The sequence below is a fragment of the Aptenodytes forsteri genome, unplaced genomic scaffold (genome assembly GCF_000699145.1).
Source record: "Aptenodytes forsteri isolate BGI_AS27 unplaced genomic scaffold, ASM69914v1 Scaffold434, whole genome shotgun sequence".
Taxonomy (NCBI): domain Eukaryota; kingdom Metazoa; phylum Chordata; class Aves; order Sphenisciformes; family Spheniscidae; genus Aptenodytes; species Aptenodytes forsteri.
This window is the reverse complement of record NW_008795183.1, coordinates 1,046,061-1,057,519: the sequence shown is the minus strand read 5'-3', so window position 1 is coordinate 1,057,519 and position 11,459 is coordinate 1,046,061. Positions and strand designations below refer to the sequence as shown.

Genomic DNA, 11,459 nt, shown 5'->3' with positions numbered 1-11,459 from the left:
CATCTGTGAGAGAAATTCCCAGTGTCTGCTTGCTTTGAAACAGCTAGACTTTATCAATTCTGCCCCAGTAATATCTCTGCCACAGACAAACTCTTTAGAAACCAGAAGGCAGGATACAGAGAAAATCAAACAATAATTGCATAAATGTCTTTTTCCCGTTACCCAGACTGGAAGCTGTTCTCACAGATATTTTGTGAAACTTTTCCCCCAGCCAGTTAGGTGCAGAAGCACCTTGGGTTTTTTGTCTATTTGTGAGAGTCCCTGAATTTGACATAGGAACACACACTGATGCACTTCTTAGAAAAGGCTCAGGTCAAGGGTATTTAAACATTAGCTATATATCACACGGTTTTCAAGCACTTGAACAGCAGGTTAAATGTAATAAGGCTTTGGAAAAGAAAGAATTTTCTACAGCTGTTCTTCTCTGATGTCGTTATTTCTTGCAGTTTCCAGTTCAGCTTATCTGTTATGTTACAGAGCATGATCATGAAAGCTCTGTTGTTCATGGTCAAGGAAACAGCTGTGAACAGCTGACATATTTTATTACCATTCTTATTGCAAGGTCACGCAATAATTTGTGTGAATTACCATCAGAGCTGAAAATTTTCTTTTGTCAATGTGAGTTGACAGATGTTTTGTCTTTGACCTATAATAGCCTACAGAAGGACTGAACGTTTTTGTCACATTTTGAAAAATACAAAGAGATAGTGGCGAGATGACCAGTTTAAAGAAATTAAACCACTGCAGAAGTTCAGTTGTTGTCAAAATGTGTAACAAGAAAAGATTTGATGAAAACTAGAATGCTGTTATTTCTAGAGCTATAGCAATAGCATTAAGTAGCTGACAACTATATTTCCAGTTATCTAAAATTTATATAAGGGTCCCATTCGTCTTTTTTTGCATTAGCTTGTCCACCCTCCTGCTTCCACCTCCTTTATAAATATGGTTACCTTTACTCAGACCTACAGTCCGGCCCCTCCAAATTGCAGGCTCTCTCCCAGCCCTCCTAAATGTAGCAACTATTACCTCTTTTTTTCCAAACAAATCCTTGCAGCCCAAGCCATGCCAGCCCTGTCCATCCCAGCTCTCTGCATCCCAGTCAGGACTGCAACCTCCCGGAGGAGTTCCTGGCACTTTGCCTCGCCCAGACCTCAATATCTTCTCACTTGTTAGCCAGCTCCCTCCACATCTACCCAGGTCACCCCAAAAATCACTCTTTTCCAGGTATCACTGGAGCTTATCCCTTCCTGCGTCCATTTCTGGTGCCCCACCAGCTACACTGCCATCCCCCAACAGAATGTGTCTGTTGCCCCTGCCGCCACCACCCTGCACCTGCACGGCCCCTCACCACCCCTGCCTTGCCCTTGCACTGCTGGGGTTGTCCACTCTTGCCTGACTTGAACGTTTTAAATAAAAGTGGTATTCACAATGATTTAAAAATGCTTTATGACTTAATATATTTTATATTATTATCTTCCAAGCTCTGTCATCAAAATTCCTGAAGCTGTAGAGAGAGAAAATATTAAGAGAAAAACTTCTGGCTGTGCACCAGCACAGCACAGCTAGTATTGTGCTCCTATTTTTCTTGTTTAATGAAGGTTGATGGAATGTGGCCTGGCTGTATACACATGAAAACTGTATCTCATTAGTTGATAACCCTTATAAATGTGTCAAAGACTATAACTTGCATTAATGTGGTAAGGAAAGACTTCTATAATCATTACAAGATAATGAAGACATTGTGATCTCAGTTAAATCTACTCTAGGAAGATAAAATGAGCCAACATTAATCTAAACTAAAAAAATTGGAAGGCTATGTGTCTTGAGAGTTTGAAAAATGTAATGTCCTACAAGCAATGTCCAGACAATCTAACACAATGAATTTTGAATAGTATTTAGATGCCAAGAAAAGGCAGAGCACTCTACTTCAAAATGAAAAATACCAAATTACAGATTTCTGTAAATTCTAGAGCAATGAGAATAGTAATGAGATAAATGAGAGGAAAGGAATGAAAGGGGAAGAAATTAATTTCTTAGATCCTTATGATACAAAGGATGCAGTTTTTCTGGTTTTACCAGCATTTTTCTGGGACTTGCATACTTGTTATTTTTTCTTTTGGCTCCTCCACCACAACTGTTTTGATTTTTTACTTTCTCTGAATTCCTGAATGATATTGCCTGAGATTTAAGGAATTCTGTGAAGACGTTAGCGTATGCTGTACAGCACTTTTTCACCTAGAAAGGCATGCCGCAATAAAGACTCTGGGAAGAATGGGAAGAACGTGCCTACAGGGAAGTCAGAGCGGCACCGTAGCAGTCTTCTGCCTTTGAAACTCACCTTTGGGGACGTCAGCTCCTGACCACATGAGATCCTCTAGCAGAAGCACTGTCTCACTTGGAACAACCTCACACAACAAGACATGAGTTTCCCTTGACCACTTTCACATCCCACTGTTTCCAGAAACAATGGTGAGGGTCCCTTTGAAAGCAGCAAAAAGTGCTTTGAAAGCAGTAAAGACTGCCCACCTCCAGGCTGGACTGACGACCAGGGAGAGGTAGTAGCCCTACGCATTATCACTGCTCAGCATAGCGCATGTTGTACAACCATTACTACCCCATCTTCACTGCAGCTGCACCCATCCTTGGTAATAGCATGAAAGCGCGTCAAAATGGCAGTCTTTCTTCTAGCCAACACAGTGATCAGAGGTACCCTTAGGCTACACAACCCCTGAAACTCTTGGATACAAAGTTAATGAAAGTATGTAGTGCAGATGGTATTCTGTTAACAACCCACAGGGCTGGCATTAGATGGATTCATCAAAAATTATTTATGCCCAAGCAAGCAACTATGTGTGGTAGAACGAACTGTTCTGAGGATCACCCCGTACTCAGATAACTCAGACCTTGGTGCACAGCGTAGATCTCGGCGCCACATGCACCAATAGTTGCCATCTCCTACTGCTGCCCTACAAATACGCTGTCGTACTGCTGCCTTTTCCTCCTCTAATGTTCATGCTTGCAAGTAAACATGCCTCTCTTCTTGCTGTCTCCTGCCTAATCCTCAGTGCTGGCTCACCATACACCTTCTGAAGCCAGTGAGAGTGTTTCCGCTGAGGTAAATGGGATAAGCTCAGAGTAACTGTAGCTGCAAAGGTGGCTACCTTACCTGAAGACTAACTCAGTACTGCAAAGACGCTATGGAAACGATCATGATCTTAGCAGAGGACAGCTTGGCCTCCTTATTGTTCACAGTAATGACAGGTCATAGCCGCTCTGAAAAAGGATAAAACCCAGAAAGATGGTTGCATTAGTTCATGAAAATGTCTTCTGAAAACCTAACACCATTAAACCAGTAAGTAATATAATAAGCCTTGGTAATTCTGTACAAGCTAAGCCAGCCAGGAGGATTCTGAGAAGGATTTTCAGTGTTTGTATTCTCATAAATTAATTGTTACTTCCTAGGAATAGGATTCTAAATATAACAAAAAAACTCAACTAAAGAGTTTTACAGTGCCCTCATAAACCTATAAAATAACAATGCAAATGCACAAGCATTTTTATATTTTTGGTTAAGAGTATCACAGAATGCTGATGTGTAAGAGCGGAATTATGTTCTCAGGAATAAATCTCTGGAACCACCTCTGGATCTATCCACTAAAGTCATATAGTATCCATTACAGCAGCATTTGAACGCTTTCCAACTACTTAGAATACAAATAACAATCTCCGTCTCCTTTCCCACAATAGGATTGCATTCATATTCATTTCTATGCTAGCAGATTAGTTGGTTTGCATATCTGGTGCCTGTATAGTGTATATCACAGTTTGTCCAGTGTCTCTGGGTACAACATACAGTAAGTATAGTAAGAAATAACAGAAGTGAAGTAACAGCTGGTTTGCCTGGTAATACTGTGTGTATACACAAGCCTAGGAAATACAACAATATTGCATTCGCTTTTGAAAGCGAGTGTTATTTATCACACCAGCATTTCTCTCATTTTGTAGAGGCAGATTATCATCTCTACTCCTGAAGATATCTTCTCACACTGGTTCAACCCCATATGCATCTCCTTGTAAGATAAACCCTCCATGAAATACTGGTAGTGTGATTTTGATTTTCACAGTCATTTAATAAAAAGTACCTCATTGTTCATTCTATAGGAGTCTCTCTGGAAACAGCAAGCTCTCTTTTAACAAGGAGATGCTTCAGTTGTAAATCATAGGATAGCAAACTGGGAAGATAAAACTCGCAAAGAACATTTAAATTAACAGAGAATGAATCAACAATTCATAATTAATTACTTGGGAATGAATGTCACCTCAATTTATCACCAAATATTTGCAAAGCCAGTACATGCACTTGTATGCCTTTTTTCTGTCTTTATAGGGTCATTATGGAACGCTGGCGCAATCCATTCCAGTATGACTGATATAGTCAGGTCATTAGTCCTTTGTTGACTTCTCTGCTAAAATTGTATGACGGATGATGTCAGTAATAAAATAAATGCTCGTCTTCTTCAGGGGTAAAAGAAGCAGGACTTTCAAAGCTTGTGCCTATGACTTCAGTGTGACTGGCTGTAAATGGTTATGCAATGATCTGTGGAATCTCTGTATGTAAAATTTAAAAACAGCTTGATATTATGAATTCCCTGTGTTTAATTTGTGAAGACTGCAATATCACTTCATACATAGAGTTTGTCTTCCCTCTCTATTGGTTGTTTTATCTCCTCATTTTTATGTTGTACTGAAATTCCCAAAGATGGTGATTCAGGGCTAACAGCTGAGCAGTGATGCCATCTTTCTGCCAGCATGTGTCACATAACCTGTTAAGGACACATTCAGCAGCTATTCACCGCTAAATCACACATGCAGCATCTTAGCAGCATAACAAGATCCTTCCTCTACCATGGTCACTATGTGCACCATCACACACATCACTTCTGGCCATGTGGTGCAGCTGTGCACATGTATCAGGTCTCCTAAGTGACCACACGCACCTCTCAGACCGCAGAAAGAAGGTCCTGAGCATGTCAGCTGCAATAAATACACTTCATCCCCAGTCTCATGATGGAAAAGGCCACCGAGTCTTCAGGAGGGAGAACGGCAGGGAGGAGGCTGTGAGCTCCCAGATTCATCCAGCCCACTTCAGGCTGTCTCCCCATCTTCAGGCTACCCCCAGGAAAGGAGTCAGGATGCAGTTCAGCAGTCCACAGACAGGCTGAACGCTTCTAGACATCATCCTCTGTTCACATGGAAATTCCATGGGACAAAATGTTCATTATCACACTGGCCAGCTGCTTTCCTAAACCTAAATTTCAAGAGAGAAATAAACAAGCAGGGGATTATCTAGTGGAGATCTGGATCATCTGAGAAGGCCAATAAAAGGTTTAATTGACACAGAGTACTTTGGTCTAAGTAGAAAAGCAGAAGTTGAGTCCAGGAGGCAGAAAGCTAGCTACATGCCAGAGCAGAAACCCTGTAAGGAGAGGAGATATTATTGCTGCAGGAGGAGGATTCTGGGCACCCCAAGCCCAAGGACAGTTCCAGAGCAAGGAGGAAACTGGAGGACGGGTATATGTGAAGACACTCTGGTTCTGATTTCTTGTGCAAGGTAACGTAAAGAATTATCATTTTCTGGAACGCTTACCAAAACTGCATCCTCACACAGTCAGAGCTCTGAGAAGGAGTGAGCAATTGCGTGCGAGGGACACCAAGGGATCACCATTGTTCCTGGCTACTTCAGGCTTCCAGACATTAGAGCTCTGTTTCTGAGAAAGATGCCCAGCCTCCGCATAAGAAGTTTATCAAAGAGACCAAGGAAACAATACCAGAATTATTCAAGTGGCAGAAAGCTTAAAAGCACACAGGATCAACAGGAACCAACCCAGCAGCGTGACATGTACCCAGCTTCTTTAAACAGCTTGGTCCAAAGTTCACATCTTTGCATCCTTCAGGATTCTCAGAATTTAGCTGGGACTTCAAGCCAGAATGTCTCAGTCAAATGCAACCCAGATAATGAGACCCAGAAGCAGCAATTATTGAATTCTCAAAGGAAAATATGTTTGCTTTCAATGTTACAAAACTAGTTTCTGTACAAAGACATTTTATTTAGATTTACCAAAAATATTTTGAGCGTTTCCAACACTATCCTGTATCAAAGTTTGCCATACGCTGAGGTTTTCATTCAACTTTTATTCAGTTTGAACCCAGGACTGAGGACAGAAAATGAAGTGAAGCCTTCAGGATTTGATGCTCAGTGGGCATTTGTGTCTCCCAAACCAGCAGTATCTACACGTTGCGTGTAGGCCATTCCTTTGAGCTTGCATGCAGTTAGGCTGTCCTGGACAAGCCCTTTTTTCTGATTTGGGAATTTTCAGTGGAGGAAATCTGAGGGATATATCCATTTGTCTGGAGTTTCTGGACTGCTGTATGTGAGAAGGCTCCTGAGGTTTTGTTGCCTATGCATAACCCAACTCAACAGCACCTGCTCAGCCAACTGTAGAACTAGATAGGGCTGCTGGACAAGTAGCATATTTGCTGTAGAACAAATCTCATATGCCCAAGTTGCCTTGGTTTTCCTACACACAAGCAAATCAGTGGTACCCCCATAAACAGCGGATCTGATCTTTCTCAATAGCAGAGGCCTTGCTGTGCATTTACCATACAATGTATAACCACATGCTTCTGTCTGACATTTCTCAGACTCGGATTTCACCTCTCCTGCCCAGAAGCAGAAATCTGCTTCCCATAGATCACCAATAGTCGGATCCCATGAGCGAGAGCTGAGAATATACTGAAGGCAAGGATGACATGACTAACCTTCCTCAGTCTTCACGCAAACTTTCTTGAGGAAAGTTGTTTCCCTTCTTAAGTGCTCATTCCTAGGGAGACCCCACTGTGGTAGGTTCCCAGGTACTTCTGCACAAGAACAAACTACACTGAGAGCAATAGCACGTGTTTCTATGAAAACTTCAACACAGGAGAGCATTCTCACTGAAAAAACATAATGGAGGTAATTATACAGAGACAATGGGTCCAATTAATGATTAAATAAAATAAAACAAACTGTCGAACTATTCAAAATTTATGAACCTAGTATTTTTTTAATGATTACTCATTCCTACTGCAACAAACATGCTATTTATTCCCCTAAATTTCAAGTCACTTTGCCTGTCTGTTTTTTTTCTCTAAGTTGGCCAAAATATTTGTGTCTGGAGCATTGCAATATCTCTGGCAAAGCCTGCAGAATGGCCTGCCAAATAATGTCTGTGGACACATACAAAAGCTGGAATGAAAAACAAAATGTTGATTGTGGCCTATAAACAGGAGTAAGCCTTTCAAGGTCAGTGAGAGGTAAGTGGTTTGTTTGTTCTCAAGAACAACAACAGCTTCTTCAAGAAGAAGCTGCTGAGACTGCTGGTTTGCAATCCACCTGTGCACCTAGCTCAAGAGCCATTGCCATCTCCTGTCCTTGTGTCCAGAACTTTCTGCAGCTCTTGGAGCGGTGTAAGAGGCATGTTGTCCTTCTCAGTCCTACAGAGACTGAGCAATGCATTTGCAGGCTCAGGCAGCCTCCCCTTTTTTGGGGTAGGTCAACACGAGTACACACCTAATCCATATCCTGCACTGCTTCACAGTGCGCTTCTACTCTCAGTTCAAAGTATCTGTGACTAAAGCCTTTTATAGCAGAGGATGTAGATAACATAGAGAGAGCCTTTCGCCTCCTCAAAGCCCTCTTGTAGCAGGAAGATGGGTCAGAGTGCTGTGGTCTGTCTCAGGATCTAGGTGCAGCTATGTGTATAATTATTATCACCTACTGTACTGAGCACAGCCATTTACAATTGTGGAAATTCAAAAGGTCACGGAAACACCATCAGTGGGGCAGTTTGCAATACCAATTCAAAGTGAGAGCAAGCTGTGGCTAACAAACAAGCAGCCAGCATTAATAGCTGTGGACACAACAGGTAGGTAGGAAGAAAAGAAGAAAGATGATGGAGGGCAATGCTAATACATCAAACAGCTACAAGGCCTGACAAGTACATAGCTGGGTGATTTTAATTGAATTCAAAGTGTTATTCAGCACTTCTGTGACTAACCTCTGGCCAATTGAAGGCTGATTTTTAAGGTTATGTGGAAGTTAACGTGCGCAATAACAAACAAACCTGATCCCAAGCCACAGGATTTGCACAAACTGTTTCCACACATAGATGCCTATTAATTTTGGTGGAATCTATATACCCATACCTCTTAGGCAGCTCATGCTATTTCAAAGACCAATGAAGAAATTCAGTGTACAAATAAAAACAACAAAACCCTAAAAATTCTTTTAGGAAGCCAGCTGCATCCTCAATATTCCATGTTTGTCAAAGCAGGAAAAAAAAAACCCACCAACCCTGTATTAAAATGCTGAATGTTATTTAGTCATTACTGGTTATAAATCAAAAGTCTTACAACACTAACATACAACTGAGTGGATTAAGTATTAGTTTGCAGCATTAACTTGGATATCATGAGTTTTGTGGACTAAATTCTAATAATTAGGGGGGCTATTTCAGTATACCTATGTGTGCGTTCCCATATGCATTTGGGAATCTTTTGGGGCTTAGTAATGTTACGAAAAATAGAAGTGGACAGGGAATAATGAAGCCAGGCACCCTGCCGGTTTAACCCACATGCAGTTTGATTCAACACACTTTCTTGGGGCCACATTCAGGCGTGAAGAACTTCTATCAAAGACACTTACGTTGTACACAGTAGCACTTAAGCCAGGAGAATTGCTGATGGGCTGGAAGCTATTCAGCCTAGACAGAACAAGCACAGGATTTACCAGGAGACCCGGCCCCCTCCCGCGCTGCTGTGGTCACAGCCGTTCGGCTACACAACTCTTCCCTGATCCGATCAAAGCACCGAGCCTCTTCTTGGGCAAAGGAATCAAAACTTGGCCCACATCTTCTGATGTCTTTACAGTCTTCATTCCTACTGTGGCCTCTTCACACGTTACCTGCTGATTGCACGCACTTAAAAGCACTTCTGACATTATTAATGAGTTTTCTGAATTAAAAATAACTGATGACAAATGTGAAACAATTCCATTTTCTTCTGTACAAGAGAAACAGCAAAATGTCATCTGTATTTCCTAATTATAAACTTTAAATGCTGTTGCTGTATAATAATGCCAAAATTAACAAAGATACATAAAATAAATCCAATGGCTAAAGACCAACAGAATAAAATTCAAAGACAAGATGAAAATGTATCATTATGATGTTTTATTGTGTGTGTATACTGCATAAAATTACCACATAAAATTCCAATCTAAATCATCGCAAGATGCTATGCCAAATGTTCCAGTATTAAGCCTCCAGAAATGGAAATTTCAGAATTAGCTGAGTGCTGTCCTTTTTTGCTTTTCAGACTCTGGAAATCTGGATGGCACAAGGTCCCTTTGTTAGCTTTCATGAAAAAGGGAGACTTTGTGCCATCCAAAAGCGAAGAGAAGACAGCCTATTTTAGCAAGCTGGAGGTACACGAGTCAGGGCTATTTGGCAGGCCTTCTACTCCTCCAGAGCAACCAGTTTAGGCCCCCCAGCACCGCTGTTTCAGGCAGAGAGTTGTGCCTTACCATTTACAATGCTGCCATCTATTGGCTGAGGGGGGCTTTCGTCTTTTATAACCAGCGTTGCCACATTTTCCTTCATCAACTTTTTGCACTTTCATGTTTTTTCTCGATGGGATTTATCTGGCTAAACATACACACCTGCAATAAGAGCACCTCGTGAGAATTGCCTCAGGCTTCCTTGAAAGTCAGTGGAAGAAACAAGCTCTTCTGGGGTGTGATTCATTTCACCCCAAAGTAGATAACCAACATACATCAGACGAACAGCACCCAAAAAGCATTACTGTGCTTTGCCCATGGCTATACTGGGATCTGAAGAGTGATTAGCTCAGGCGTAGGGATGACTGTCACACTGTAAGTAAGCATAGAAAGCCAGCAAAAGGAATACTACCCCCTTATCCAGCAGGGAAAGCCTTCAGAGGTGCTGCTAATTTTTAATTCATTAACTTGTATCCACGCACAATGAGGCCACAGGTACTACAGAAGAGAGGTATTAACTACATCTAACTTTGGATAAGAGTGATGACATTTGGTCCAGGAGGCCAGCTCCACTTCATATTTTCTTTGGCAGTAAAGTTGTCTTTAAGATGTTTCTACCTCTCCACCCACTCTGCCTCCAGTAGCCTGTCCCTTTCCCTTCTCAGAAAGCTAGAGTTAAGTAAGGGAAGTCTCACATGTAGTTTCCTGCACACAAACACACGCATAACCCAGAAAGGGATATCAATCTTTTCCTATAGACTTTATGAATTGTAGACTCAGATTATACAAGAGCTAGACCATCTGAGCTGATGCCCAGATGCTCTTTTCAGTTTATATAAGTGGTAAAGCATGTCACAGACTTAAAACTTTCTACATTTTTTTACAGACCTCCAGTCATTGCACTCTTTGCTCCTTAAAGCATAAGTTAATTAAAGTAATTGGCTAATTAATGAATCTGAGTAGCTGACAAATGCTCTCTAAGATGTCTAGACTTGACAACTGCAACTGCTGTTTCTTATGAGGAAATTTCCCTACTCTTAATAGCTGTTCTAGTCTAACATTTCATTCTCTTGCCAGGAAACATCATACTTATTTTCAGCCTGGTTCGAGACTAACGTTCAACCATTGGGGCAACACTGAAAGCTGCAAGGAACACAGCCGTGGGAGAAGGTAGTTCAAGAGGGTACTGCTGCATTATGGGACACCATTGATAAAACTGGTCAATAAGACCAAACCTCCCCTGTGATGTTTCTGGCCCCGAACCTGGCAGGGAAGCTCTCATGTTGGAATCAATAGGAGCCACCCTTTCCTCACCAGCGTTAGCTTTGGGAAAGAAATGGCAGGGGTATTCACTTCATTCTAGACCCAGTTTGCATTTTTCGTGTTTGCAAAATGATAACGATTTGCAAAATGGTAACGATTTAGCTTGCCGAGTACTTGCCTCTCCCGTACGTGAGACTGGAGGAGGTACCGAGAGGGCAGACAGGACGGTAGCAGTTCAGACCACCCTCTCTATGAGGGGCAGGTAGCTACATGGGGCCGCCCCCTCCCCGAAGGAGACGGTTGCGGTGTCGGGGGCCCATGGCGGCCCCCAGGGAGCCGGACCCCCGCCGGCGCCGCCCCGCAGCCCCACAAGATGGCGCCGCGGGACCTGGGAGGGGCCGGGCGGAAGCGAGCTCCGCTCGCCGCGCCACGGTGCGCTCGTCCTCGCCGGAAGGGAGGGAGGAAGCACCGGAGGCAGCTCCGCTCGGCTCCCCTTGCCCACAGGAGCCGCAGGCTGCCCGGGTGGGTGCGGGGACGGTGGTACCCCGGCGCAGGCTGCGGCCCAGGCCTCCCGCCTCGCTGGGCCGCGGCGGGGCGGCTG

At 42.8% G+C, this 11,459-nt stretch overlaps 1 protein-coding gene across 1 annotated transcript in view; it reads left to right on the top strand.

Moving 5' to 3' along the window:
* Positions 1–11,307: 11,307 nt before the first annotated feature.
* The window catches only part of GEMIN8 (gem nuclear organelle associated protein 8), a 36,961-nt gene continuing 36,809 nt past the window's right edge, over positions 11,308–11,459 (top strand). The window contains exon 1 of the mRNA XM_009278542.1: positions 11,308–11,380. The gene's annotated coding sequence lies outside the window, so the exon portion shown is untranslated. The remainder of the gene's footprint in view (positions 11,381–11,459) is intronic.